Here is a 22901-nt window from a genome sequence, read left to right on the forward strand (position 1 = left end):
GTGGATTCTGTGGTCTGCATCTGAAAATGCTGACGACAGCCCACACCACGGAGGAATGCATCTGCTTGTGGCCGAGTCCTTCCCGGTCCCTCGCAGGCACCTTCTGAGCATGGAGCCTGCCGTCCTCTGGGACTAGGCTGTGCCACTCCTCTGGTTCCAGGTCAGTATCCTTCTCAGGGGTAGAAGCCCAGGTCCTCTGGGAGTTCCACACGCTCAGGTGGGGATGTGGTACCTGTTCCTGGTATCCCTGGGAGACAGTAAACAGCTCACCTGGCTGCACACCTTCCAAATGCAAACCAACCAATGCAGAGCCCACCCTCCCCGCCGCCAACTGCCTCCTCAATGGGGCTCTCACCCTCCAGGTCACTCTCCACGTGCCCCATCACTCCCGGACCAGTTATCTAACAACCAAGGGCCGCCCCTGTTATGCCCAGAGTGGGCTGGAATTATTCCCACTAGCCTATCCTAAACCTTCTTACCCTGCCTCGCCTGTCCCTCTGCAGAAACCACAGGAAAGATCCTTGTCCACATGATCCCCTCAGCCCCTCTGCCTCCTGACCACCCCGCTGCTTCCGCATGTGGCCCCATGGTGTGGCATGCCCCCTTCCCTTGGGATCTGTACGTATAACCAACCCTTTTTTGAATGGTGCTGACTCCTGATCTGTTGGCCTTGCCATAGGTGAACAATAATAAAGCCTAAACTTTAAAACACCCCTTTATCCATTCATCCATTTAAAGAGTATCTATGTCGGCCTTATAAGTGCCACGGTTCTAGGCGTCAAGAGCCCAGTCATGAGCCAGTCGGACACTGTTGCTCTTTATGAAGTATAATTAGAGCAACAACCATGAAACAATCACACAAATAAATGTATAATTAAAAAACATGACAAAGTAGATGAAGGAAAAAAATTACAGGGTGCTATGTGAGCAGCAGGGAGCAGTATATGGCTTCTGAACTAAGACCCAAAGAGTGGAGACCATTTAAGGAGAGAGCGCAGCACGTGCAAAGGCCCTGAGGCAGGACGGTGTGTCAAAGGAGAGGGGCTGAGGATGACTATGGCATCGGGCGTGAAAAGGAGCAGGCAGCAGACATTGGCAGAGGGGTTGACAGGACTGCATCATGCAAAGCTTCCAAAGACATTTTAAGGATTTTGGAATTCTTCCCAAAAGTAACAACATATCCTTGGAGGGTTTTGAAGCAGAGGGTTACTTTTCTAAAAGACCTCTTGGCTGCTGTGGATGGTTTACAGTGAGGACCAAAATCGGAGCAGGAAGGAGACAAGTGTCAAGATGCAAAGTGCTGAGGACTAGGATGGGGCAGGAGAGACCAGTAAAGGGGATGGATGACTCTGAAGTTAGAATCGACAGCACTTGGTGGCGGTTAAACGTGGGCATGATGGAGAGGAAGGAGTCTAGACTGGGTAGCCATCGGTCTGGCCCTGCGCAGAAGGGACGTGGGGAGTATCATTCTTGGTCTAGACAGCCTGAGTTTCTCCTGTGTAAGCAGCTCTACCCTTCCAAGAGCCCCAGGCAGGCCCAGCTCGAGCCCAGCGTCCCTTCCTAGGGGACTGAGAGATTGAGGAAGAGGCCAGAGCATCTGTTGATGGGTTCCCTGTTGCCAGCGGACTCTGACCCCGACCGGGGCCAAGACCCTGAGCTTACCTCTGCCACCCCGATCCCAGCAGAACCGAAGGTTCCAGGGAGGAGGAGGAGGTGCCCGGGAACAGGATAGGAATTTTCTCCTTCCCTCCCCATCTTTAATGTTCTTTGAAAGGAGTCATTAGCCTTTTGAGGGGAGGATCAGGGCAGGGTAGAACTTTTCCAGGACTAATAAGATCTCCTCAGGTAATTGTGTATTTTAAAAACTGGAACCTCCCCCCAACCCCCTCCCCCAAGCTACCCTAGCACCTGCCACCCCATGCATGGAGAACTAGTTTTTCTGTTGCTAAAAAAATGAGGCTGGATGTTTTTTTAAAAATCAGATTTATTGAAGTAAAAAATTTACATACACTAAAATGCACCCGATTTAAGCATATAATTTGATGTGGTTTTTTTTTTTTTTTTACTTCAGTTCAGTGGATTTGTACAAGTGTCAACACCCATGTCACCGCCAGCTGACAATATCCTGATACAGACTCTTTCCATCACTGCCGTAAGTTCTCTTGGGCCCCTCGCATTCAATTCCTGTCCCCAGCCCAGGAAACCCCTGATTCGCTTCACCTTGCCGTTTGTTACAAGATAGCTTCTCCCCGTTCAAGAATTTCACATGGATGGGATCATAGGGCATGTAGTTTTTGTGTGTCTGGCTTTTTTTTTTTTTACTTAATGTTTTAAGTGTCCCCTGGTGTCACCGATCAGTGTCCCCACCACGTGGGTATAACACCTTTTTGCTGACCCACCCCCGTCGGGGGACATATCTGGGTTGTCTGCAGATTAGGGCGCTTATGATCAAAGCTGCTGTACACGCTGTGTGGGTGGATTTTTATTTCTCTAGCATGAAATACTCCACAGTGGAATTGCGAGGTTGGGTGGTAAATGAGTGTTTCGCTCCATAAGAAAGTGCCAAACTCTTTTCCAAAATAATGGCGCCATCTTACCCACCCACTGGTGTGTCCAGTTTTTCTATATCCTCCCCACACTTGGCGGTGTCCCTTTGTTTTTATTTCAGCCATTCTAGAGGGTATTGAGAGGTAATCTCTCAGTGTGTGTGTGTGTGTGTGTGTGTGTGTGTGTGTGTGTGTGTGTGTGTGCGTGCGTGCGTGCGTGCGCGCGCGCGCGCTTTTTAAAATGTTTTCCATCTCTCCTGGGGTATAATTGACAAAATAGCAGTGTGTGTTAAGGTGTGGCATGTGATGTTTTGACACACACTGTGAAACGATCCCCTCAATATAGTAACATCTCCACCACCTTATACAGCTAGGTTGTTGTTTTTTTTTGTGGTGAGAACACTTAAGATCTACTTTCAGTAACTTGAAAGTAGAAAACTTAATCATCTTATAACTGGAAGTTTGTACCCATCGACCACCATCTCCCTGTTTCCTCCAGCCCTCAGCTCCTGACAACCACCAGTCTATTCTGTGTTTCTAAGAGTTCGACTTTTTTAGATCCCACTGATACGTGAGGTCATGCAGTATTTGTCTTTCTCTGTCTGACTTATTTCACTGAGCATAATGCCCTCAAGCTCCCTCCAAGTTGTCGCAAATGGCAAAATTTCCTTATTTTTTTATGGCCAAGTAGTATTCCATTGTGTATAATGTACCACCTCTTCTTTATCCAGTCATCTATGGATGGGCACTTAGGTTGTTTGCACATCTTGGCTGTTGAGAAGAACGCTGCAGTGATCATGGGCGTACAGATATCTCTTCCAGATACTATACTGATTTTATTCCCTTCAGATAAATACCCAGAAGTGGAATTGCTGGGTCGTATCGTAATTCCATATTTAATATTTAGAGGAACTGTTTTCCATAGTGGCTGCACCAGTTTACATTCCCACAAACAGTGCATGCTTTTCTCCATATACTCGCCAACTCTCATGTGGTTTTAATTTGCATTCCCACGGAACTTTAGATGTCAAGCTTCTGTTTATGTGTGTATTAGCCATTTATTTATTGTGAAATGCCTACATGTTTAAATCTTTTGTCCACTTTTAAAAGCTGGGTTGTCTGTCTTGTTGAGTTACAAGAGTTCTTTATATATTCTGCATACAAGTCCTTTGTCAGGTGTTTAATCTTGATGCAGCCCAATATATCAGTTTTTGTTTTTGTTTTATGGTTTATGACATGGGCTGCCCTTTTTTTTTTTCAATTAGCAATAATCGCGCCTCGGATAAACCTCATTGGCTACGATACTGCCACTGCACAAAGCTGGGCTGCCTTTTGTGTGTGTGTGAAGTGAGCAGGCTCTTTCTGTTAGGAATTCTATGGCTATTGTAAAAAAAAAAAAATGAGAGAATAGGGATTTCTGATTTACAGGGGTAAAGAACTGTGGGTAGGAATTTGGAGGAGCCTGGGGAGGAAGGGAAACTTAGGAGGACGGACGGCTCTCAGTGCCAGGACCCTGGACCAAGATAGTGGAAACCATGATATAGTGGCTGGTATTTATTGTATACTATGTTCCGGCCCTGTTGTAGGCCCTTCACGTGTGTAAATTGTGCAGTCTTCACAACAGCCCTGTGGGAATAGGTACAATTAGGGTGATTAAGTAAGTCACCCCGGGTCATGTAGCTAGCAAGTGGCCGAGCCAGGATTTGAACCCTCGTAGTCTGGGTCCTGCCTCGTAAGCACTTACGCTTGGCTGTGTCTGGGCAGGTCGGGCTGCCGGCTGGGAAGTACCAGGCAAGGAGTCTGAAAGGCCAGCTGCAGGGGTGCTTTCTGAGCGTCCACTGGTGTCCTCACCAGAGTCCCGGCCAAGCTTCTGTACCAACAAGTCATCCCTAAGGGGGAGCTCACCTAAGCTTCTGGTCCCATCAGATTCCAAGCAGCATTTCGTGGCAGACCACAGCACTCATGCTGCAAACGGGCAGGGAGACAGAGGCCTCTGGTCTGGTCCTGCTTCGTGACCTGCCCCAGGAATGCTCTCCTGGGGTTGGACCTGTCCCCTCCCACATCCTGAAGTCCATTTCCATTCCCGGTGGGGACTCCCTCCATCCTCTATTTGCATCTCCTGTCTTCTCCACATCTAGCCTTTTTTACCATCTGTTGGTCCATTGGCCCCATCTGTTCCCAGTTCTGAGGGACCCCCCCCTCCAGAAGCTCACCCCCCAGGCCGAGCCCGAGCCTGTGGGGCAGGGTCTGTGCTTCCATTTCTGCAGGTTGAGTTGCTGCCATGCTTTATAAAGATGTGAAAACATTACACAGAGTAAATACATTTTCAAAAGATCACTTGAAGAGACAAAACATTTCCCCCTTTTGAGCCATAAGCAAACCCTGCACGTTTCAGGTTATTATAGCATCAGGAGAATCTAGCTTCATCATAGAAAAGAAAGCTTCTGCAGATAAATTGTTGACAATAACAGAGGAGAGACTAAAATGGAAACTGAAAAATTATTATGTATAATTAAAATATTGGTCTTTCTAAAGATCTGGGATTTAAAAAAAGAAAAAAAACAACTCAAGAGGTCCAAAGCCAGCAAACAATTCGAAGTAATGGAGTGTGATGGGCTCAAAATGAGAGAGATGAGCTATTGAAAATATTAATGAATTCAAAGGTTTGATAAAGTTTGAGGACAAGATGAACTTTCAGTTGAACTATCCTTTGGTGAGGTTTAAGCGAGGCCCCTAGGCCACAATAACCCATGTGTTCCATAAAAATTTATCTTTAATGGGAGATCTCTAACTCTCAATGTGGACCATTTTTTATTTAATAGTTTTAAGTGATACTCTTTTCATTACATGGTAATTACACATAACCGAGTTTCATTTTAAGCACTTAGGCCTCCTTTTCCTAAATGTCATGCAAAGTGCATGACATTAGGAAGGCCCAGCTTTTAAGCTGGAGTCAGAGTCACCTCTGGGTTTTCTCAGGACATGACTGAGTATGGCGTAATTAATTCTAAGTAAACAGAGCAGGTCAAAAGGGTGGAGACCTGCAACCCCACATGCCCCCTGGGCTCCCGGTGTGGAAACCAGAGGTGTTGCCAAGCGGTGGGGTGGTTGCAGGTGAAAGGCTGGCCTCTGGGAGCAGTGGTGCGACAGGACAAGGGGGCACACAACTCCGTACTCAGAATGGCATGCCTCTCCCCCTCATTTCAACTTCATTTACTTGTCATGCCAACATCCAGACTAGGAATGGAATAGACTGGCAAAAAAATGTAACTGGACATAAACATGATACAATATGCTGTCGGCTGTGCAGCTGGATTCTCCCGTTCGATTGTTCTGCGTAAACATCCCAACTTTGCTTCTGTTCAGTCAGGGTAACGACTGGAAACAAGACAAACTCTGGGTATCATCTTTTGACCAGGAGAGCCCACGAAAAATGGCAGAGCCCCCACCAGTGACTCAGCACAGGAATGGGACGGCAGGAGCTGGCATCCCCGGAGACCCTGGCAAGATCCCAAGGTCCTAGGAGGGCTGGGGCCCTGCGCCAGGGGCTCTGGCGTGTAGGGTCAGCAGCCAGACTGATGTGTTGCTGAAGCCCCTCGGTGCCCCTGCACCCGCGCAGGTGGCAGCCAGAGCCACAGGCAGCAAAGGGGGCAGCAGGTGCGCATGCTCCAGACAAGTGGTCAGCACAACGTGCTTCCTACTCACCCGTGTGTACTCACCCTCCAGCAAGTTTGAAGGATGTTTGTTTATACTTAGTGTTCTTACTCACCTAATGACAGGCAGAGGATGTTTCCCAAGGTCCTCAGCCAATCCAGGAACTCTGGTGAGGAAATGAGGTACCAGGGAGGGTGGGAGGGGGGCTTGAGGGAACCCACTGACACCACCATCCGCTAAGCCTGCCACGTGAACCTCTGGGCAGCCTGGCCTTTTCACGTCTCCTCTCCTAGCAGCTGGGCCCCGCCCCCCTGTGACATTGCCGCGTCCCACTCATTCCCATCATGGGGAATTCCTCTGCCATCCTTGGCCCAGCCTCCATAATGATGGTGGTGGAGGCGTGAGGCCTGTCCGTGGGCGATGTTTGGGGGCCCCTAACCAGGCCTGGAATGGCCTCTAGGTGCTGGGGGTGGGGTGGGGTGGGGAGAGGGGGCAGCAGAGAAACCAAGGACTTGGTGGCGGCCCCTCTTCCGGGGCCTGTGACGGGAAGGAAGCGCTGCCCAGACCCGAGTCCAACAGGAAGGAATGCTTGGTGCACTGTATCGTTTAGCAGTGCCTCCCGAATCAAGTCCCAGATCCTCACTATAGGAAAAACAATAGGCTTCAAAAACTTTTTACAAAATAAAATAAGCAGATCCTGTCCCCTCCAGGATGTGAAGCTCTGTGCACAGTACAAAAGGCCTTCCCCTCCTCCGGCAGCAGGCACATGCCAGGGTGGACACCTGTCCCCTCTTGGCACAGCCTTCACAGCCTCAGCTGGTGGCTGTATTTGTGATCCCTCGTAATCTGGTCTCATTGTCCTCCTGGTGTCCTGTCCCATTGCTCCCTCCTTTGCTGTGAGACCACCACACAACCGTCCCTGCTCCCCACGCACCACTGGCCCTGCCGGCCCCCATGCAACCCCGCTTCCGCCTCTGCCTCGGGAAGTCCTGTACTCTACCCCCCATCCCCCAGTAATGTTTAAGCTTTTTTTTTTTTTTCAACATTGTGAAATGTAGCACTTGCTAAAGTGTATGCAACATAAACTCACAGCTCCATGAATTATGACAAAGCGAACATCCCAGTAACCAGCACTGAGATCAAGAAATAGAACATCCCCCATCCCATCAGCGTCGCCTCCCCCGGCACGCCAGAGCCTTTCCTGATTACAATCCTGTCTCCACGAGCCTGGCTTTTATGGAAACCGCTTCCCTGCTTTTTCCTTTTTACCGCATAGGAATGCAACCCTAACATTCTAGTTTAGTTCTGCCTGTTTTGAACCGTTTATAAATAGAATCATACAGTATGTACTCTTGTGTTTTGCTTCTTTGGCTCAATTTTATACTTGGGAGACTCATCTAGCTTGCTGTGTGTAGCTGTAGGCAGTTCACTTACAGTGTTGTATAGATTCTTTGAATAAATATACCATAAACCATTTACTTGTTCTACTGTGATGGACATTTGCATTATTTCTAGTTTGGGGTGCTGTAAACACTGTTTTGCAAGTCTTCCATCTTTTCTCCTGTTGTTGGGTTCCTGAGATGTTTCCGTCGCTGTGCTAAGTGGCTCTGCGCATTCATGCTTTTGGAAGGACAGAGTGCAGATTTCTCTTGGATACGTACCTAAGAATGGGATTGCTGGGTTGTGGTGTTAATATATGCGTAGAGACCGCCAAGCCTTTTCCACAGTGATTGTACCAGTTTACACCCCAAAAAGCAGGGTGAAGAGAGGTCCAGTTGTTCCACGTCCTCACTAACTCTTGGTATTGTTAAGACTTTTTAATTTTAGCCATTCTACTTGGTGTGTAGTGGTATCCTATTGGGGTTGAATTCATGTTTTCCTAACAAGTAATGATGTGGAACACATTTTTATGTGTTTGTGAAATAGACTATACAGATATACATATACATGTACATATATTAATCTCTGCCCCGATTCCTGGCTCTGTGCCTCAAACCATCGTAATTTCCTAAGTCACAAGAGCACTAAGAGCATCTTTTGTTCTTATGAGGCGACTACGTGGACTCCTGGTCAGGGACCGTCATCAGAAAGACTAAACCATGATTACAAGCTTGGACTTTTCAGCCTCACCCCCACTTCTCCAGAGAGGGGAGGGCTGAAAACAGAGTTAATACCTGACCATGCCAACGTGAGAAGCCTCCATAAAGTCCCAATAGTGTGGGGTTCTGAGAGCTTCCAGGTGGGTGGACACGCCCACCCCAGGAAGGTGACACCGCACCCCCAGGGGGACAGAAGCTCCTGTGCTCGGGACCCTCCCAGGCCTCACCCCCTATCTCATCTGGCTGTTCATCTGTGTCCTCTACCACATCCTTTAGTAAACTGGTAAATGTTAAGTGTTTCCCCGAGTTCTGTGAGCCACTCCATCAAATTAATGGAACCTGATGCGGGGGTGGGGATCGTGGGAACCTCCTATCTATAGCCGGTCTGTCAGAAGCCCAGGTGACAACCTGGACGTGTGACTGGCATCTGAAGGGGACGTGGGGCGGGGGAGGGCCTGCGTTGTTGTGGGACTGAGCCCTTAACCTGTGGGACGTGATGCTCTCTCCAGGCAGACAGTGTCTGAATGGAGTTAAGTTGTGGGACACCCAGCTGGTGTCAGGGAATTTCCCGTTGTGGGGATAAACCCCCACACGTGTGGTCGCCAGAAGTGTCAAAAGTGAAGTGTGCTTCTGAGCAGTAAAGGAGACTCCCAGGAGACAAACTCATTAGGGAGGAACTGGGATTTTTCCCATCATACAATAGAAAGGAAAATACTGAGGCTTTCAATTTACAGTGTTTATTGGTCATATGTATATGCTTATTTTTATGAAGTTCCTTATCAAGTAGTTTGCCTATCTTTAAAAATTGGGGTTAAATGTTTTCTTATTGATTTGTACAAGTTCTTTAAATACTGAGTTAGGAATCCTATGTTGGATATGTTTCGTTAAATATATTTTCCCAGCCCATCACTTGTCTTTCACGCTTTTAATAGTGCCTTTTGATTAACAAGCTTTTCTTTTGTATTTTAGTACAGTGCAGTCTATGAATTTATTGTATTAGAATGGAGCTTTTCGTATCCTGTTTAGTCTGAGGTCGTGAAAATATCTTCTTGCGTTTTCTTGTAGAACCTTTATTTTTTACCTTTCACATTTAGCTTTCCGATCCAGCTCAAATTATTTTTATGTATGGTACAAGGTAAGAGTGACATTCCCTTTTCCGTGCCACCATACACACTATTCACTGTATCCACTACCATTTAATTAAAACATGCTGTTCCCCCTTTACTTTCAGTGATACGGTGTTACAAAATCAAGGGATTATACAGCCGCATAAGGAAGTTTCCTCAATGCGGACCAAACATACCACGGGAGGTAAGGTGACAATGGAGCTGAAGTATTCCTGTCTTGACTATCCAACGGCATGAGGTCTCATCCCATCTGGAGTGACGTTAACACTCACGTGACGCCACGGTCTGGCGTGAGGTGGTGTCCCAGCTGAAATGACGTTTAAGCCCATGTGACTTCCCACTGGCGTGACCTGGCGTCTCAGCTGGATTGACCTTTGAACCCATGTGCCCGTGTAGCCGGTGTATGTCGGTGTAATGTGTGGCGACTGCAATGAAGTCAGAAGTCACGTTATATCGCAATCAGCCTGCTGTTTATGCCCACCTAACGTTTTAGCCTGCGTTGCAGCTGAATCACCTTAAAGCCCATGCAATGTCCCGATAAAATGACGTGACAAGTCATATCACGTGACATAGTATGGCAGCTGTGGTGACCTTTGAACCCATGACGTTGGCGTGACGTAGCATCATGGCTGAAATGACATCGCGGACCAATAGCGTGACCTCTGAATCCACGTGATGTCCAGATAGAGACGTTTAAGCTCACGTGACTTCACACTGGCGTGACGTGGCGACGCAGCTGGGGTGACCTTTGACCCTACGTGACGTGGCGACGCAGCTGGGGTGACCTTTGAACCTACATGACGTTGCTATGACCTTGCGTCATGGATGAAATGACGTCGGAGTCCCCTAGCGTAACCTCTGAACCCATGAGACGTCAAGACGGAGTGACGTTTAAGCTCACGTGACGTCGCACTGCCGTGACGTGTGCGTTGCAACTGGATGACCTTTGAACCCACGTGACGTCGCAGTCGGTGTGATGTTACGTCGCAGCTGGAATGACGTTTAAGTTCACGTAACGTCGAGGGCTGCGTGATGTCGCAGCCATGGAGTTAGAAGGCCAGACGCTGAGGTTTCTGTGGGAAACTTTCTGCTGACTCGCTGCCTCCGGAGGCCTCAGCTTACAGGTCTGTGTAATGGGGATGGAATTGGGGCGTCCGTCCTGCCTGCAGCATTGCCGGCTTGTCTGCACTTGCGCTGTACAGGCGCCCCCCATCAGATTGAGTGTCCGGGATCACGTTTCTCCTCCGGGGAGCAGAACGTTTAGCCTGTTCCTTGTGCTCGGCCTGAACCCAGCACCCTCGCCACGCAGCTTCTCCTGAACTCACTTTCCTGCCCAGGGTCTCGGGCCCGGCCTCCTGCCGCCATGTGCCGTCTGCCTGAGTCACCAGCTGGCGTGCAAGTTCCCTGTTCCTGGCCCTGAGCCTGCCCTCTGGTTTGGTCTGATATCCTCAGGGAGCGCTCAGCAGGTAAAGCATTGAAATGCTGAACTTTTACATTTCTTGTAACTTTAAAACTCCAGGGGTTGTTGAACAGGAAGCGGGAAAGAAACCCACCAGCCCAGCCCTTCCACCACCTGCCGCTCGCTCGGGTCCAGGAAGAGTCCCTGAAGCTGTGCTGCTGCCCTTTGGGAAGTGTGCTGGGACCTCACACTCAGCCTCTCCTCTCCCCCAAGCATGGGCTCCCTGCCTCAGTGAGCGTGTCCCTTACCTACTAACTCCTCCAGTTTCCTCGTGCCCTGTCCCTAGTCCTGTGGCTCTCCTTCCCTTTTGCCTCTCATCCATCTTTTTCTCTCCTTCCTCCTGATCTCAATCTTCATTTGGGTTCAGAGCGTGTGTCCCCTCGTTACAAGAATATTACAAAGTTACAAAAGCATCCTAACGAGCCTCTGTCATTTCCAGTCGTCTCCCATGCAAATCGCCTCTGTTCCTGGAATGTTCTTTCTCAGACGCAGATCTGAGTCAGCGCCTTGCTTCAAGCCCCACTGCCCACGGGGTAAGGTCCGCTCTTGTTAGCACGGCTCAAGACCCTTTATGACCTGGCCCCTGCCGACTGCCAGCCTTCTGGCTCTGGCTTATATTGACCTTGCAGTTCCCCCAAGGGTCTGTTCTCTTTCCCACCCGTTCCTCTACCTGGACCATCTGTTGGCGGCCCTGGCAAACTCCTACATGTACCGAAGCGTCAGCTCCATCATAACCTCATCCAGGAGGCTTTCCGTCTCACCCTGTGTTCCCTCGGGCAGAGCACTTGGCACGTGGGATTGCAGTTGTCATGCACTTGGCTGCCTCCTTCGCTCAGGGGCCACATTTTCCCTCCCCAATCTCCACTGCCCCATAAATCCCGGACGGAATTCCTTACAATGTGAAGGATGTGTATTGCAAACAGCAGACGCAGCCACTCTGCTCTGCAGGTGTTACCCTGAGAGGCGTTGCTGCTGCCCCTTGCCAGTGTGTCCTGTGGTTTTTCTCGGTCCCCGCCTGGCCAAGGCTTGGGTACCTGTGCTGCAGTCCCACTCGGAAACACGAGGTGGCGCCGGGCGCTCAGCCTGCCCAGCCCCGCAGCAGCGGAGACCCAATAATCCAGAGTTGATGGATTGATATTCGGCTTGTTTGTGACGGGTGACTAGAGCTTACAAATGCTTGCATTTATTCATGGATGTCCATATGTGAATTTAAGAAAAATTTGAAGGTAGCATTTTGTCTTATATACATTTGGAGTCAGACAGCGCTGGGTTTTGTTCCTTGGCTCTGCTGTTTCTAGCTGTGTGACCTGTCACATTGTGAGTGTCCGATTCCTGCTCTGCGGAACAGAGTTAATACTTTCGGGACTTTACATGAGATGAGGTTTGCAAAGTTCCGGTCTAAGTCCTGGCACATAGTAGGTGTCCAGCAAGTATTCAGTTTCCCTTTTAAGTGTCCTTCTATCACCTCTGTGCCTCATTGCTTTCTATTTTGTTTTACAGTAGCCTCTACAAACCTGTCTCGTGGCTGCTTATTCCAGGCTGGGAAGGCCTCAGGACAGAACCTGTCTCATTTTCTCTGTCCTCAGCACCCAGCCCAGAGCTGGGCACACAGTGGGTGCTGGGTAAAATAATCAGTGGAAGGATGATGAGCGCGTGTAGCTCCTCCCCCACCCCAGATAAAAACCCGAGTTATTCAGGTCTGAATTCTTGGCTGTTTTTGCATAAAACACAACTGGGAAAATCTGGTAGAACCTGTACTGGCCCTTTTGCTGCCAGTGACCCTAGAGGCTTGTGTGTTTGGTCATACTGTCTGGAGAGGCCAGAAGGAGACGGGTCGTGTGTCTGCAGCCCTGTCCTTAGGAAGGTGGCCTCCTGGGGCTGTGTGACAGGTGCAGCCCCTCAGGCAGACACAGGATCGCCTGTGTCCCAGGCAGCCTGGGACTTGCCACCTTGGTTGGGCGGGCAGGTAGGCTGGGATTGTCCTCCCTCTATGTGGCTCTGTTTGAGTCCCTGAGGGACGAGAATCAGGCATCTCCCCTCAGCGGCTTTTCCTAGGCCTGGGGGAGCAGGAAATTGCTTTGGGCTTGACAGCCCTTCCAGGCTGGAAAAGGGGAGCAACCCCAAATTCCCTCCGGTTGAGGGGAGACCAGTGAGCGCCATTGAGATGTGGGGAGATAGCTCATGCTCGGGCGTGGGGGTGGGGTGTCTCACTCTGCGCTACGCCCTAGCACTTACACGTGAAGAGCGCTGCCGACTGTCCCCCATCGTGACACAGGGAACAGTCACCTCCGACCTTGAGCCCTGACCAAGGTTCCCAGTGCAGATCGAGCTCCGGCAGGAGGGGCTCTGCCCCCAACTTGGCCAAGAGTGAGTCTTGCCCTGTAGGTGACTTTTTTATTTACGTGTGTGATAGTTAAATCACTGGAGAAATGGGAAGTAAGAATAGAAGGTTCTGGAAACCCCCCAGGTTTTCTAACGTGGGAGCAGCACAGCTGCTGCAGCTTGGGCGGCGATGGGCATAAAGGACGCGAGAGGAAGGGGGTTCCCTTTGGAAGGTACCTTTGAGTAGGATGGTTACTTCTCAAGGGATCTAGGCAGCAAAGGTCATAGGATGCTTATTCAGTGAAACTTCTGTTTCTTCAAAGACTTTTTATCAGAGAAAAACGTGGCCACACACAGGACAGAGAGTACGTAATCTGTTGACTCCCCTCGTGCCCTCACCCAGCTGCATGAATTTCTAACATTTTGCCCATCTGTTTTCATCTCTCTCCCAAATTTCTTTTTCTTTTTGTTAGAATAGAAGCAACTCATCTTAGGAGGCTCATAAGCCGCCATAAAGACCTAGGATTAGGATCAAGGAATTTATGGAGCTAGGAGGGAGTTTGGACATGTTTTTGTCCAACTTTCTTAGCTTATAGGTGGAGAACCCGAGGCCCAGCCTGAGTTTGGGCCTTGGGACTTGCAGCGTCTGCACTCTCCCGGCTCCAGGCAACGGAAAGCCACTGGGGCCAGAGCAGAACCCGCTGTGAAGGCGGGAAAGCATTAGGACTCTGAAAGGCCCACAGTCCTTGGTACGTGATGAGGCCGTGCACACTGACCCGGGGCTCTCGAGTGTGGGGACGCCTCATTTCGATTTGGCCTAGGGGCCCACAGCTCATCTTTGTAAACCCCTAGGGAATTCCAGCAGGCCAAGGACGTAAGCTAGGGGCAGAGCCAGGCAGCATGCAGGTCTCTGAATGCTTTCCCAGCCCACAGTCTCTCTGCTGGGCTGTGTCCCTGCTGGAAGGGGGCAGGCTTTACAGCTGAGCCCCAGCTCTCTGGACCCCGGAGGCCTGGGGCCCCCCAGCATCAGTCATCTCCTAAAGGAGAAAAATCTGTGAAGGGAGGAAGTCCGTCTTTTCTAAAGACCCTTCACTGTGCTGCCATTGTGACTTCTGACTCAGGCCACCCCCAACCCCCAAGCAGGAACATCTTCCCTGGTGTGGCTGAGGGTAACACAGGCAGAGCCAGGGGACAGGGCGACGTCTTGAGGGCAGCACCTTGGCACTTTGGGTAAACTGAGGCCCTTTCTGGGGCCTAAGGAAGTCCAGCCAGCCTGCCCGCTTCACCCTGCAGGACACAACATCCGCGTGGCTTTCTAAGGGTCTTGGACACAGGCACAGCCCTCCGAGGGGAGGCAGCTGCTCCCCTGCACTGCCCTCTGCAGAGCAGGGAGTGGAGCCCTTGGCTGACTGAGGGCATAAGGCCAGAGTCCTGGGCTAGGTCCTTCCATGCTAATGTTGTGTAATCCTCAAACATGCCACATCCCAGCTTGCAGACAGGTTTCAGAAGCACCCCAGTGGCCCGGAGTTGGGATGGTTCTCCCTGCTTCCCCCACTGCTGTCCCCTGGAGGCTGGATGCAGATGACAGCCCCCTACCCCCGCCTGGCCCGCCACCTGCACTCAGGGCTGCTGTCCTGTGCTCTTCTCTGATGACCGCCCTGTAGCCCTGTCCGCACTCATCTGGCCCGGCCCTCCTTGGCCACCTCCCTCTACCTGCGACCCCTGTGCCCACAACTTCTTCTCTTCTTTCACTTCAGCCCTGAGTTTCTCATACATTTACATTAGGCAGGACTTTTTGATTTCTCAGCGACAGATGCTCATTGAATGTGATCAGCTGAATCACTGCTGCCGGTTCTTCACTCCTTCCCTGTAACCAAGTTAGGAATTCATGCTTTTCTCCATATAACCACAGACCTTCCCGCTAGAGTAGGCAGAGTGTGTCTCCCAGCCTCATTGGGGTTTGGCTTAGCTCTGAAACGTGCGTTAGGCAATAGAATGTTCAGCAGATGGGACGTGAGTGAAGGTCGTAGACGCGCTGCGTACTTTGGTTGGGTCTCCTGTGCCTCTGCTGTCGGCCGGCCGGGAGAGTTTGTCCACGGCAGCGGCTGGTCCGGGAACTAGAGGCCTGTGGTGCTGACTGGAACTCGGCCCACAGCCTGAAGCAGTGTCATTAGTCAATCCTCAGTGAGAACAATACATGCTCCTGTAAGCCAGGAAGGCTTGGGAATGGTTTGGTACACAGTGTTAGTACAGTGGTGGCCGACAGAACACTGATTAAACAGCAGAGAGAACTTTATTGGCTGACACAGCTGAAAAGTCTGGCGCAGGGGTGGCTGGGCTCCGGGCCTCCACTGGCCTAAGGCCCTGCCACTCTTCGTATCTTAGGCAGGCGCTCCCACGCTTTTCCGTATTCATCCAGCTGTGTTCCAGGCCCTCAGGCTGCAGGATGAACAGAGAGGCCTCTGCCCTCGGGGAGCTTACGTTCTACTGGGAGACAGGCAGTAAAAACGGCAGCAAACAAATCCGTCATCTAGTGCCAGGCCGTGAGAAGTACATGAAGGAATACGGGAAGGAAGACAGCCATGCAGATACTCTGAGAAGCATGGGAGCCCCAGGGCCACCAGGCGCAGCAAGCGAGGTGGCGGTGATGCAGGGGTGAGGCAGAAGGGGCCCAGGGACCAGACGGTTGGTCTCTCACAAGCACGGAAGTTGGGAATCTTGTTCCAGTGTTAGAGGAAGCCAGACAGGGTTTTGATCAGGAGAGCGTCATAAAATATATATTTTTGTAACCCTTGAGAGTATATTCAGTGTGTGTAAAGTGCCAGTTTTGTAAAACAAGCCACTTCAGGTGTCTTTAAAGTCTGCTTTGAGGTAGCGGGGTGGCCCTCTTCCAGTTCCCGTGGGTCCAGCTGCCTCATGGTAATCAGGTATTTAATCTTAGATTGAGGGTGAATCAAACTCGCGATGGGTCTGCCCACTCACAGTTACAGCAAAGTCGTCAGAGGTGATGGGATAGTGGGGAGAAAGGGCTAGTGGGGGAAACGGGGACAGAAAGTACAGAGCGTTCTTTTGAGGAGTAGAAAAATGTGGCAGCCGCAGGGACACGGGAGTCAAGGGAGGTTGTGTCCTTTTTCTCTCAAGGTCAGAGGCGTCCCAAATGTGTCCCTTGCTGATGGGACCTGTGAGGAGTGAGGAACGGTGTTGCGGGGCTGGGAGATTGTGGAGAGCACTGCAGGAGCCAAATGCCTGCCCTGTCGGGGGGCAGAGGGAGCAGACCACATGGCATTGCACCCCAGGACCTAAGAATAGAGGCCAGGAGGGACCATCCCATGATGGGAAGGGAGGAGCCCAAAGCCCACCCTGCATCCACTCACGACAGTGACGGCTCACCCCACGCACTGCGAACAGCGTTTCTTTCTCAGGAAACGTTATTCCCACCCGCTTTCAGGAATGTTCCGCGGAGCCGAACCCTGTCCTGATGACACCTGTGGAGAAATGCGTGTGTCGGCCTTTTAATCCGAGACCACAGCGAAAGAACTCTCACTTGGACAAGAGGAAGAACTTACTGGAAGGACTCTGGGATGCACCCACTACCTGAACATGGGAGGGAGCCATTGCAACCAAGGACTTGATGGCCACTGGGACCCTCTCGTCTCCTCTCCTTTGTGCCTCTGGGTTTCATTCACTTTCACTAACTTCCTTTCCAGAGTGAGAAACAGACACTGAAGCCCTTGGGCCCAGCCCGGAACGCGAGTGCCAGAGAAGCTGTGTTACCCTTACCGTGTTACCAAAATTGAAAACCTTGACGGAGGGCTCTCATGGGCTCTGTGTGGGTCACGTGCCCACCCCGGCTCAACCAGCTGCAGTCGGGGCTGAAGGGTTTTGTAGCAAATGTGATAGCTCCAGGTGGAACCATGAATGGGAACTGTGAGTGGAAGATTTCTCCAAAGAAAGGGAGGTGCTGTTTCTAAGCAGATCAGTGAGGACCCACTTCCTCCTTACGGGGTGGGGGGGGGCACGTCCTTGGTGCTGATCCAACAGGGTGGGTAGCTGTGTGGCAGGTATTCACTCCCCTCCCTCTGGGGGGTCAGCCATGTGACCTGCTTTGTCAGGGGGTTCTGTGGTTGGGCTGGCACTCTGCTGCTGCCATCGCCGCGAGAAAAGTCATGTCGGCCACGTGTCCCTCAGGGACCAGCAGGTGAGTGTGTGTGTGTGTGTGTGGAGGGGTCTGACCTGGAGCTTGGAGCAGAGTCTCCAGTCTAACGGCCCTGTAGGCCCGAGCTGCCCGCAGACAGTGGGCATGACCCCCGAATGATTAGCGGTGTGTTGCGTGGAGTTTTGGGGAAGTTTGGTACGTAGCACTGTGGTAGCAACAGTCGCTGGTACAGCTGGTAGTGGAAGCCCTGTCCTAGTCACACTGTCCTGGGCGGCCTGAGGGCCTGAAGCCATAGTTTGGAAAAACCAGGCCTTTCCTGACGCTCTCCAGTTCCCACCGATCTCGCCCCAGACTCTTTGAGGCTCAGATGGAGGCAGTGTTTGCAGGGAAGGTGTTCCCCTTCTGTCTGCCCAAGGCTGCTTCTGAGCTTTTCTCACTGAGCCTGCCGGGTGTGTCCACTCAGGGTCTGGATGCTTGCTACTGTCTGGTCAGGGCGATAGCCCTCACCACCTCTGACTGAAATTGCCTCAGGAGCCTCCATTAGTCCTCAGCAATAAGACTAACCAAGTTTTCTATAAAAATGGACAAAAATTATAGCAGATGCTTCACAAAAAGGTCTACACGTGGCCAGTAAAGACACACAAAAATACGCGTCATTATTAGTGATGAAGACACAAATTAAAACCACGATGAGCTGTCGCTACACACCCACTGGAACGGCACAATTAAAAAGACTCACGACACCAAATGTTGGCGAGATGCGGAGCACTCGGGCCTCGCATGTCCTAGTCGAAGCACAAAATGGTACACTTTGGAACATAGCTTGGCAGTTTCTAATGAATTAAACCTCATCCTTACAAAAAAAAAAAGAAAAAAAACAAGTCACTTGTTGTCTGACCTGAAATTCCACTCCTAGGTACTTACCCAAGATAAGTGGAGACATGTGCACACAGAGACCTGCCAGCCACCGGGATCAGCTTCTTTCAAAGTGCAACATGCAGTTACTGTGTGACCCAGCGGTTCCACTCCTAGATGTTCAGCTGTGAGAAATGAATACTTACGCTCATTAAAAAAACCTGTATGCAGATGCTCATAGCAGCTTTATAATTAATTGCCCCAAACTACACAATGCAAATGCCCATCAGAACAGGGGAGCCAGTCGTATGTGCACATGGGACGGTGTTCATCAGCAATAGAAAGGAACAAACTTCCAACACCTCAGCAATGAGGATGGCTCTCCACACCATCATTCTCAGTAACAGAAGCCAGACAGAAAGAGCACATCCTGGTCGATTTCATTTTTATGAAATCTTAGGATGGGGAAAATTACCGACTGCGATGCCATTAGATCAGCATTTGCCTGGGGCCAGGAGGTAGCATGGAACAGGCTACAAAGGGGCTTGAGGACACATCTGGGGGGTCAAAAGGTTTTATGTCTTCATAGGAATGTTTACATTGGTCAAAACCCGTCAAAGTGTCCATCTATAGGGGATGGGTTTTATATGTGGCAATTATGGTCAGCGAAGCTGGTTAAAGAAAACTCTGTTATCTGTGAGTCCTTGGGAACCAGCGCTGTAATGTAGATCTGTCCAAATGACCTTCCTAAAATGCAGCTCGGACTGCATGCCTTCTGGCTTGCAACCCTTCAGAGATGCTTCTCACTTCCCAGCGTCAGTCCCCAGCGCCTGGCCCCGTGCCCAAGCTGCTCCTCCCCCAGCGCATGCACGGCCCCTGGTTCTGCCGTTCAGCCTCATGGGAAACAGAGGCTGCTTGATTCATGCCTGAGTGTATGTAATTTACGAGTGCTGTTGCTGCCTGGGGGCATTTCATGCCTCCTCCGGGAAGCCCTCTCATGTCATCTGGACTGTGGCACTTGGCAGTCTGCAGTTGGATGTCCTGGTGGTCTGTGTGAGACCCCGTCCCACTGCCGGCGAGCCCTGTGGGGGGGGTGTGTGTGAACAGGATCTGGGTACTGGGTACCATCGCTGCCCCAGCACAGGCCTGGCACGTGCTCACTGCTCCGTGCAGTTGGCCGAGTGGCCGAGGGTGTTCTCGCCTTGCCCCGTGGATTATTCTGAGTTTGTGGGCTCTCCACAGAGAATTGCCCTCAAGGGGCCCAGTTTCGCTTGCCATCACCGAGGAGCACACTTCTGCTTCCTCCGTTTGTGTCATGTCTTCTGCCATTTCGTGTAGGGCACTGGAAAGTCCGAGGCCTCCTGCCCACATCACTTGAAGGCTATATTCAAATCGTCTTTTCTCTTGTACTTCCCCCAAGATGGCATTTGGGAAAAGGAAAGAAAACTGTGCTTTCACTTTGCCAAATCAAACTTAACAGAAAATGTAATGGCTTCAGCCACCGTATCAGCCTGATTGTGAAGCAGGCCATTTGTAAAATCTTTGTCGTTACTGGCAATGATAATACTAGACCCAGCAGTGTCTGTCCCATGCCAGCTCTCTGCTGGGCCCGTGGAGGAATCAGTGGTAAGTGAGGGCCCTCTTCCTGGGACAGCCAGCAGTCTGGACTTGAACAGAGGGTCTGAGAAGCAGAGTGGCTGCTGGATTTGCTATTTCCCAGGCAGACTCCTGCAGGAGCACACGCTGAGCGTTTTCCTGGCTGAGGACAGTGGGCCTTGAAGGTGGAGAAGATGTGGAGACGCAGGAATGAAAGGGGAAAGCCGTCCAGTTAGAGACAGCAGGAAAGTCCCCAGAGTCAGAGCTGGGGCGGGAGGGGAACTTAGGCTGACTGGGGAGGTCAAGCCAGAGCATGGCGACCTTTTGGGAGTTGGGGTCCTCTTCACAGGCCACAGGGATCCTTGGAGGGTCCTGAGCTGGTGAACAGAACGAACCGTGGGTGTTCAAGTTAAGAGTCAGAGGGTGAGGGAGTACTGGTCTGAGTGACACGTGCACACAGGTGTGCAGGAAGGTGCGGGATGCACGCAGGTGTTCTGTCTGTGTGGCGCTGCACGTGATTTTAACCTCCTGCCCCGTCCTCTTCCAAGCCCCTGTGGCTCTACAGCCTTAGTTTTAGAACCCTACCCCAGACACCACAGTGCCTGTCTCCCCCGCCTGACATCTCCCTTGGGTCAGGACTCGTTGTTCTCCAGTGGCCCACATCATCTTGTTCCCAAATACAGCAGAACTGGGGGAAGTCGCGCTTGCTGATTTGCTCATAGGATTTCCTGGAAATCAGTCTCCTCAGATAGAAACGAGCTCCCACCATGTGGCGCCCCATCCCACGGGGCCACTGGCTTTTCCTGACGGGGAGGGCCGCCCACATTGTGTGTTCTGATGGTCCAGGCTTGGCCCGACTGGACGGAGGGAGGTGATGGGCATGGAGTGGCTTCCTGCACACACTGCCCTCCCCTGCGTTACCGCTGAACGGTGTCACCACTGAAGGCCGGGGCCTTGGAAATGGGACGTGGTCCTGACGCGCTCAGAGAAGCTGAGGTGAAAGCCAGGGCTGGGAGTCCCCTGCAGGGGGAACTTCCTCGGAAAGGTGAAAAGCCCAGCAAGTTTCTTCCCAGCTTCCACCTTAGAGGAAAAGAAAAGTTGACCTCAGCAGTGCCTCCCCGATGCCGTGCACCCAAGGACAAGGACCCTGGGCCTGGAGCATGCATTCCTCTGGCCATTTGTCAGCCCAGGAAGCGTCTGGGGTGTTCCCTCTTGTTCCCCGTCAAAACGGACCCTTACTCAGCCACTGTTTTCTGCTCCCTGTTACAGCAGGTGGTGGACTAGTGACAAGGAGAGCCCTGTGATCAGGAGGGAGATGAAGTGAGACCTCCTCCTCACCCCCTAGGGGACTTCTGTCCTCAGACCATTCCAATCCAGGGGCTCCCAGCCCTGTGGTAGCCTGGGGGGGGGAGAGGCAGGCGGGCTGGCGCCAAGTACTGCCTGCATCACCCCAAGAATGGAGTTGCCCCCCTGCTTTACCAGTCTAAGGGATTGTGTGAGGGTGACGTGGGTCAGATTGTGCACGACTGTGTATGGAAGTGACCCTGCATATGAGCTGCACATTGTGTTAGTTTTAAAACATGGCTGCAAATTCTTTGCCACTCTTCTTATCAGTAAAAGTGGGCTGTGTTTCCTCTCCTCGAATTTGGGCAAGGTGTGACTACTTGTACCAATACAGTGTGACAGACATGTGAGATCTCAGCTGGGTTGTAAGAGGCCATTCGACTTCCCCATCTGTCACTGGGACCCTTGCTCCTGGGACACTTGAGCCACCCTGAGAGAATTGTGACCCAGTGGAGACCGCCATGCTGGAGAGACCACGCAGGAAGCTCGTGACACTGCCCTGGAGGGGCCCAGCCAGCTCCGGCTGCTGGAGTCATTCCAGCCTCAGCCCAGACGCCGTGGAGCAGAGCCGTCACCTCTGCTGAGCCCTGCCCACATCTCACAGTCATGAGCAAAATGTGTGAGTATTGCTTTAAGCCACTAAGTATTGGGACTGGCCTGTTCGGCGTGACAGGGCACTGGCCGTGTGTGTGTGGGGGGGGCGTGGCAGCTTGTGTGCGCCCAGTGAGTGGACGTGTGGCTGGAGTGCACCTACTGCGTGTGGCAGCAGCCACAGCAATGCAGCCCACAGCGCGGCAGGCGCAGCCGTTGTTGGCTAGGGGCGAACTGTCCTCTTCCTGTTAGTTACTCTCACGATAGGCGCCGCCTGTTCCCTCGGCCTCGTCGGGAACCCACGCTTTTCAGTAGGAACCTGTGGACAAAACAAGCACAGAGAACATGCTGGTCAGGCCACAGGTCCTCATTAGGTGTGGACAGACCAGGACATCACTGCCCAGCACAGAGCAGTGTCACACAAGTGCGTTTCCAGAGCCTCGCAGCCATCGCATGGCCTCAGACCCGCTCCGTGGCCTTGGGGTGCGTTCCAGGAAGGGCCCCGTGTTGATGCTGTCCTGCAGCCACTCCTGTAACACTTCCCTCAGCAGGTCCTCCGACTGACTGCCTGCGACCTGGCACAGCCCCTCCCAGAGTGGAATTCTTCAGGGGCAGACGCTGTGTGTCCAGCACCTCACACAGCCCTGGTGCTCAGCAGCCGCTTAGCATCTGCTTGTGGGGTACCTGAATGAAGATGGGGACACGTGCTGGTCCTCATGGGACGCTGGTGCATGCACTGGGAAAGGAGCTCTCCCCCGTCTTCACGCCTGGTTCGCGGTCTGCACCGTCTCCATCCCACACCCCCACCGGCCCACCTCACCCCTCCCCACTCTTTTCGCACTTCGTAAACAATTCTTTTTGGAAAATACTTTGAATTTCTCCTTTCTCTCCTTGAAAAGTGATTATTTGGAAACTCCACAAAGTACACTAATGCAGGTCACACTATTTAAGACTTTTTAAAGCAACTCCTTTTTGGATCCTGGAAGTGAGGAATATAGAGCCCTAATGGTAGTGATATAATCCTGGGCGCAGTTCGTGTATTCGACAGAGATCAGCTGCCTGTGTCCCCTGGGCCCAGGCTTGGGCATTGGCATGAGAGAGGAAAGGTCGACCCTGAGCTCAGAATGCTACATTACAACTGTGAAACTGCAC

At 51.6% G+C, this 22901-nt stretch overlaps 1 long non-coding RNA gene across 2 annotated transcripts; it reads left to right on the forward strand.

The window, feature by feature from the left end:
- On the forward strand, window positions 1–22488 carry LOC109381382 (uncharacterized). 2 transcript variants are annotated; one of them, XR_002123715.1, is made up of 4 exons: window positions 1–160; window positions 2072–2152; window positions 9531–10892; window positions 16656–22488. It is a non-coding gene; the product is annotated as an uncharacterized LOC109381382 (long non-coding RNA). The 2 variants fall into 2 exon arrangements; XR_002123714.1 differs by having other exon boundaries at window positions 9531–22488.
- Window positions 22489–22901: the final 413 nt, after the last annotated feature.

Source organism: Hipposideros armiger, unplaced genomic scaffold (genome assembly GCF_001890085.2).
Source record: "Hipposideros armiger isolate ML-2016 unplaced genomic scaffold, ASM189008v1 scaffold_48, whole genome shotgun sequence".
NCBI classification, from domain to species: Eukaryota; Metazoa; Chordata; class Mammalia; order Chiroptera; family Hipposideridae; genus Hipposideros; species Hipposideros armiger.